This window comes from Apis dorsata, unplaced genomic scaffold, assembly GCF_000469605.1.
Source record: "Apis dorsata unplaced genomic scaffold, Apis dorsata 1.3 scaffold_254, whole genome shotgun sequence".
In the NCBI taxonomy this organism is placed as follows: Eukaryota; Metazoa; Arthropoda; class Insecta; order Hymenoptera; family Apidae; genus Apis; species Apis dorsata.
In genome coordinates, this window is record NW_006263532.1 from 312390 (window position 1) to 319797 (window position 7408).

Genomic DNA, 7408 nt, shown 5'->3' on the forward strand with positions numbered 1-7408 from the left:
CTTCGATCTCGACGTTCGACATTAAGACGTGAATATTTATCGAGAATCGAAGTCGACGTACCGCAGTAATTGAAACACGATTTCTCCATTTGTACTCGACAGTCACCGATCCAAGGATTCGTTTCTTTCTCCCACGAGCTCTGTTCGTGGCTGGTGGATCGCTTGGATTAGCGTACAAGGTATTTTTATCCTACGTACACTACCGTTCAAAAGGAACCATACTCTACTATTTTTGATAAGTTTAAATAATTGATATAAAATATATAATTTCATAATATATATAATTTCAATTGTAACTAATAAAAAAATATTTAAAAAAGAAAATATTTCTCTTCTCCTCTTTGTCATCATTATTAACTCGATATATCTAGTATAGTGTCATTACATATTCTTGCACGATTCTACACAATACTTAAATAAAATCGAATCTTACGAAATTCTATATCGTAATCAAAATATAATGTCACACAAGCTTCCATCATCATGGTTAACAATGCCTCATTTCGCTCTAATTACGACAAAATGAAAGGAAAAAAAAAAAAAGAAAACTGTTATTCACAATTCTCCAACGTGTTTACGGATTTACGTATCGCGTATCGGATCAGCGAAAAGTTTCCGCATCGTCGAAAACGTTATCTCCATAACCCGCCTCGTTATTATCAAACACAATTCTCCGTTATATCTCTCAAAGGCAGTAACCTGCGGGTCATCCGAATTTTATAACGTATTAAAAGCACCGATAATGCACCTACATAATTACTTGATACAATATACATAATATCATCACTTTAATAGAGTATCATCTGCAACGCGCACCGATGCGACTTCGGATCACGCAATCGTTAACAACCGTGAAACTGTGTGAACACGGCGTGAGCTTAATGGTAATCTGTCGTGGAAACAAACTTCAAACTTCGATCAATCTCGTAGTCGAGATCTACGTACACTTACGGACTAGTCGCGCCCACCCCCATCCCTCTTCCGTATTTCATCCTTTATATCGCAGTTGTAACAGCTGCTCGCTATATTTTTTCGTTGTAAATTATTGCGCCATTCGTTCAGTTTTCTTGAGATATCCAACGATAGTTTATACCCTCGCTCCTTCCCAAAACCCGTGCTGCAGTGATGCGTGACGCACGCTGCTGCACTTGACATGCGTACAACCGGTGCATATCTTGCAAGTCAAGTTGCCTCGATGGAGACTTCCGAGATTTTTATATATCTGTATATAAATCGATTGGTTAAGGGAGTTCAATGATTATTTTTGCTTTTTCATTGAATATTAAATTGTTTCTCTTTCCTTTCACAAAATTTCTCTTCGATTAAAACCCAACATTTTCCTTGATTTAAAAAAAGAAATAACAGATTCTCTCGGAGAGAATAATTGTCTTAATACGTATCTCTTCTTCTGAACATTTTCAATATAAACAGAGATTCAGAGATTCGTCGCTTGGAATTCAAAGATTCTTTTGCACCTTGAGAGAAACAAAAAGAATGTACCTTTAAAATTCCGACTTTCTTCATATTCAATAAACGGCAGATTATGTTCGTTCGACTCGAACCAATATTCTTCCTCGGCATTCCATCACTCGTTTCTTTCGTTTCCTGTCGATCTCTGGATCTTTCAATAGAGAAAGAGAGAGAGAGAAAGCAAATGCGCGTGGCATGTCGCATCTCCTCGATGCACGAGTCAGTCTCAGCTTTCCAACACAAGGGGAACACACCAAGGGTGGCTCAGAATATCCGTCGAGAGCACCCTAATCGCGTCTTAATCTAGTCGAGGATGCGCAAGACTCGTGATCCGTAGGACCATTTCGTTCGAAGGGGCAGCAGTCAGGACCACGCCTCCTCCATCTGCAAGGACTAAGCCCAGTTTTGATCCCTCGTAAAACTAAGTCTCGAAATAATTCAATAACAACATTAGTAAGTAAGCAACGCCTCCTGTTACTCCTGCTTTCTTCATACGTGCCTTTGTGCACGTGCGTTTCCCTCCGTCGACCCAGCGACTCGTGACCGACTCGTCATTTCCCATCCCACTCCGAATTACCCGACTCCCTCGCAGACTTCCACGTCCCTCGAGATTGATTCGATGCTAATACCGACCGACTAATTGCACGCTGCCAAGAATCAAACTGGAACAGGGCGTGACAATGCGTGACGAGTCGACGACAACGAGTCGCTCGATTCCAAAGATCCAAGAAGGGTGAAGATTCTTCATCTCTCTGTTTGTAAGTTTGTAAGTTTGTAAGTCTTGGTCCGGTTATTAGCCACGTCGATTTCACTCTTTCTCGCGAAACAGTTTACTGGACGCTTACCAAGTTAAGCGTGCGAGCCGGGAGAAGACGAAAATTCTTATCGGTTGACGTTTAAAGTTTCCAAGTTCCTCGGCGAAGCTCAGAGAGAGAGAGAGCTTTCCAGAGAGCTTAACGAGCTTCTCAACTATTCATTCTTAAATCTTTTGAACGAGACGATAAGCAATGCACCGTGTAAAATAAAACGAGTTTCTGACCGTGGATGGAATGAAAATATTTTTCATTTCTCGCGGATAGTATATATCGCGGTCGATATATCTTTTTCTGTGGATACGCAGAGTTATAGTTATATGAAATATGAATCTGACGAAATGGAGCAATTGCATATCGCCTCGATCCACCGACGACACGTAAGTAAACTGTCAGCGGAGTACAATAAATCTAAGAAATGTCGGTAACCTGAATTTCCACCATAATATCCGAGGTTGGATGCAAAGGAAATAGAATAAGTAGATGCATTTTATCGTGTCACGAGGCTTGCATGAAAATTCGCCAAATTACATGCACAGCTATATTTTCCGCAGCTAAAATCCTGTTCTAAAACATACCGATACATTACACGGTTTCGTGCACCGTGTTCATAACCATAGAGTTATCTTGTACCTCTGTACTCGCGAATCTAGGAATTCGGTATTCCGTTTTTCGTCTCGTCTGGAGTTTCGACGGGATTCTAATTGAAAGGGTAAGGGAGGAGGAGAAGGAGGCAATAGAGTCGCCACGAATCCTCGCAAAAGGGAATCGTCTTCGTGCATTAATCTTTCCTCGTCGCCGGCGGAAACGAAACGAGCTAACAAGAAATTGCGCAATCGTCGTACATCTTCAACGGCGCAACTTTTGATCCGTGCTGGTTTTTGTCTCATAAATAGCCCAGTTAGACTGGTAACACGCAGCCAAACACATGGCCAGACAAGACCACCAGAAAGCCCCGTCCTGGGCGGCATACACTTGGGAGCATCTGGTTTCGCAGTGACGATAGCCTCGTTAGTCACACCACTCTCGTCCTCTTGTAATTTTATTAACCGTCTCATGTAAGATGGCTCGTTCAGACACCGTCACTTTCTAATTTTTATTCGAATGTTTCAGCGTTTCGCTATGCCAATGGATCAGACCCTGAGTTTCACTCGTTGCTCATATTCGGATCGGTGGAATACGAAGATATTGCATTGGGTATTATCATCTTTCAGGTAAGTAATTAAATTTTATCTATGACTTATATCTTATATATTTTATATAATGTTTTAGATAAAATTTTTAGAAAATATTTTAAATAAAAGTTGAATTAATATGAAAATTGAAATAATTTTTAAGTAGGAATGTATATTTTTCGATACATTGATAGATGCATATTACTTTCTACTTCATAATAAAATATTAGATTGATTATAGCAAAAAATTATTGGCTTAGGAGATATTTAAGAATATTTAATTCATTTCCTAAACTAATAATCTTTTGACATCTATAAAGAATATCAACATGCATCTAATAATGTATTAAAAAATATATTACTTAAGAAAACGAAGGTAATCTTCAAATGCTTCTTATGTGTATACCTACAAAAAAATTAATAGCAATAGAATGTACTCTAATAGAAATCATTCAACTTTTATTAAAAAATATTTTTTAATATCATGAAAGATAGCGAGATATTGCATTGTCAATATAATCAATACCAGATATTCGATGTAACTTTATTATTTGAAATATATCACTTGCTTTTAGAAATATTAAAAAAAGTTTCAGAAAAAAGTTAAATAGTTTTGAGAGGGGCGTAATATAATGTTATTGTTTTTCTGTTTGAATAACACGTAAAATTCATATAAAGATTAACTTTATTTTTTAAATAGAATCATTACTTTTTAACAAACGATGATAAATGAAGCACATTATTCTCTATAAAAAAAAGTACAATCTATAGCCAAAAATAATTAGTTTAAAAGATAATTAATTAATTTAATATAATTATCTTTTAAACTAATTTCTGGATGATTAATGCTTTCCTATTATAACATAATAAATCATACAAAATTATATGATTCTATTTAAAAAATAAGTTGTCATTTATAAGATTTTTATGAGTCTATCTACGAAAAATCAATAATATCAGAATATAGTCCTTCAAAAAATTAATCAACTTTTATCTAAAACATTTTTTATTATTATAAAAAACAAGTAAAATATTTCAAATGATAAAGTTAGATAAAATAAAAAAACAATTCATATTCTCTATAATATATCCAGTGAATCCTACTTTTCCATCCCATACATTCCATCCTATATACATCCTATAAAACCTATCTCCTTCAAACCCTATATCCTCAACCCTTTAGATATAAGTAAACTGAAAAAAAAGATTAATAGCCAAAAACATGCAGAATAAAAAGGTAAGTACATAAAAGGTAAGTAAACAGGTAAGGAATATAAAAAACTTAAATTACAGAAAACTACTTAAATATAAAATATTAAATAATTATAAATATTGATTTTTCATTAGGAAAACATGATATGCAAAGAGGTGGCACTAGAGTTTCTTGACAGAAATAATTCTTAGAAAAATTTTAGCCAAAATTTCGACTTTTCATTAGGAGAATATGATATGCAAAGAGGTGGCACTATAGATTCTTTGCAGAAATAATTCTTAGAAAAATTTTGGCTAAAATTTCGACTTTTCATTAGGAGAATATGATATGCAAAGAGGTGGCACTAAAAATTTTTAACAGAGATCAATTTCTTAAAGTTTCTCGCCCAAAATTCCGACTTTTCATTAGGAGAATATGATAGGCAAAGAGGTGGCACTAAAAATTTTTAACAGACGCCGAATTCTTAAAGTTTCTCGCCCAAATTTCCGACTTTTGAACAGGAGAATATGATAGGCAAAGAGGTGGCACTAAAAATTTTTAACAGAGATCAATTTCTTAAAGTTTCTCGCCCAAAATTCCGACTTTTCATTAGGAGAATATGATAGGCAAAGAGGTCGCACTAAAAATTTTTAACAGGGACCAATTTCTTAAAGCTTCTTGCCCAAAATTCCGACTTTTCCTTAGGAGAATATGACATGCAAAGAGGTGGCACTACAGATTCTTGGCTGAAATAATTCTTAGAAAAATTTTCGCCAAAATTTCGACTTTTCCTTAGGAGAATATGACATGCAAAGAGGTGGCACTACAGATTCTTGGCTGAAATAATTCTTAGAAAAATTTTCGCCAAAATTTCGACTTTTCCTTAGGAGAATATGACATGCAAAGAGGTGGCACTACAGATTCTTGGCTGAAATAATTCTTAGAAAAATTTTCGCCAAAATTTCGACTTTTCCTTAGGAGAATATGACATGCAAAGAGGTGGCACTACAGATTCTTGGCTGAAATAATTCTTAGAAAAATTTTCGCCAAAATTTCGACTTTTCCTTAGGAGAATATGACATGCAAAGAGGTGGCACTACAGATTCTTGGCTGAAATAATTCTTAGAAAAATTTTCGCCAAAATTTCGACTTTTCCTTAGGAGAATATGACATGCAAAGAGGTGGCACTACAGATTCTTGGCTGAAATAATTCTTAGAAAAATTTTCGCCAAAATTTCGACTTTTCCTTAGGAGAATATGACATGCAAAGAGGTGGCACTACAGATTCTTGGCTGAAATAATTCTTAGAAAAATTTTCGCCAAAATTTCGACTTTTCCTTAGGAGAATATGACATGCAAAGAGGTGGCACTACAGATTCTTGGCTGAAATAATTCTTAGAAAAATTTTCGCCAAAATTTCGACTTTTCCTTAGGAGAATATGACATGCAAAGAGGTGGCACTACAGATTCTTGGCTGAAATAATTCTTAGAAAAATTTTCGCCAAAATTTCGACTTTTCCTTAGGAGAATATGACATGCAAAGAGGTGGCACTACAGATTCTTGGCTGAAATAATTCTTAGAAAAATTTTCGCCAAAATTTCGACTTTTCCTTAGGAGAATATGACATGCAAAGAGGTGGCACTACAGATTCTTGGCTGAAATAATTCTTAGAAAAATTTTCGCCAAAATTTCGACTTTTCCTTAGGAGAATATGACATGCAAAGAGGTGGCACTACAGATTCTTGGCTGAAATAATTCTTAGAAAAATTTTCGCCAAAATTTCGACTTTTCCTTAGGAGAATATGACATGCAAAGAGGTGGCACTACAGATTCTTGGCTGAAATAATTCTTAGAAAAATTTTCGCCAAAATTTCGACTTTTCCTTAGGAGAATATGACATGCAAAGAGGTGGCACTACAGATTCTTGGCTGAAATAATTCTTAGAAAAATTTTCGCCAAAATTTCGACTTTTCCTTAGGAGAATATGACATGCAAAGAGGTGGCACTACAGATTCTTGGCTGAAATAATTCTTAGAAAAATTTTCGCCAAAATTTCGACTTTTCCTTAGGAGAATATGACATGCAAAGAGGTGGCACTACAGATTCTTGGCTGAAATAATTCTTAGAAAAATTTTCGCCAAAATTTCGACTTTTCCTTAGGAGAATATGATAGGCAAAGAGGTGGCACTAAAAATTTTTAACAGAGACCGAATTCTTAAAGTTTCTTGTCCAAAATTTCGACTTTTCATTAGGAGAATATGATATGTAAAGAGGTGGCACTAAAAATTTTTAACAAAGGCTGAATTCTTAAAGTTTCTCGCTCAAATTTCCGACTTTGAACAGGAGAATATGATAGGCAAAGAGGTGGCACTAAAAATTTTTAACAGAGGCTGAATTCTTAAAGTGTCTCGTCCACATTTCCGACTTTTGAACAGGAGAATATGATAGGCAAAGAGGTGGCACTATAGATTCTTTGCAGAAATAATTCTTAGAAAAATTTTCGTCAAAATTTCGACTTTTCATTAGGAGAATATGATAGGCAAAGAGGTGGCATTATAGATTCTTTGCAGAAATAATTCTTAGAAAAATTTTCGTCAAAATTTCGACTTTTCATTAGGAGAATATGATATGCAAAGAGGTGGCACTATAAATTCTTGGCAGAAACAATTTTTAAAAAGTTTTTGGCTAAAATTTAGACTTTTCATTAGGAGAATATGATAGGCAAAGAGGTGGCATTATAGATTCTTTGCAGAAATAA

The 7408-nt window shown here is 35.2% G+C and overlaps 1 long non-coding RNA gene across 1 annotated transcript in view; it reads left to right on the plus strand.

Moving 5' to 3' along the window:
* Window positions 1–6691: 6691 nt before the first annotated feature.
* The window catches only part of LOC116185696, a 1198-nt gene continuing 481 nt past the window's right edge, over window positions 6692–7408 (plus strand). The window contains exon 1 of the long non-coding RNA XR_004150566.1: window positions 6692–7379. This is a non-coding gene — a long non-coding RNA (uncharacterized LOC116185696). The remainder of the gene's footprint in view (window positions 7380–7408) is intronic.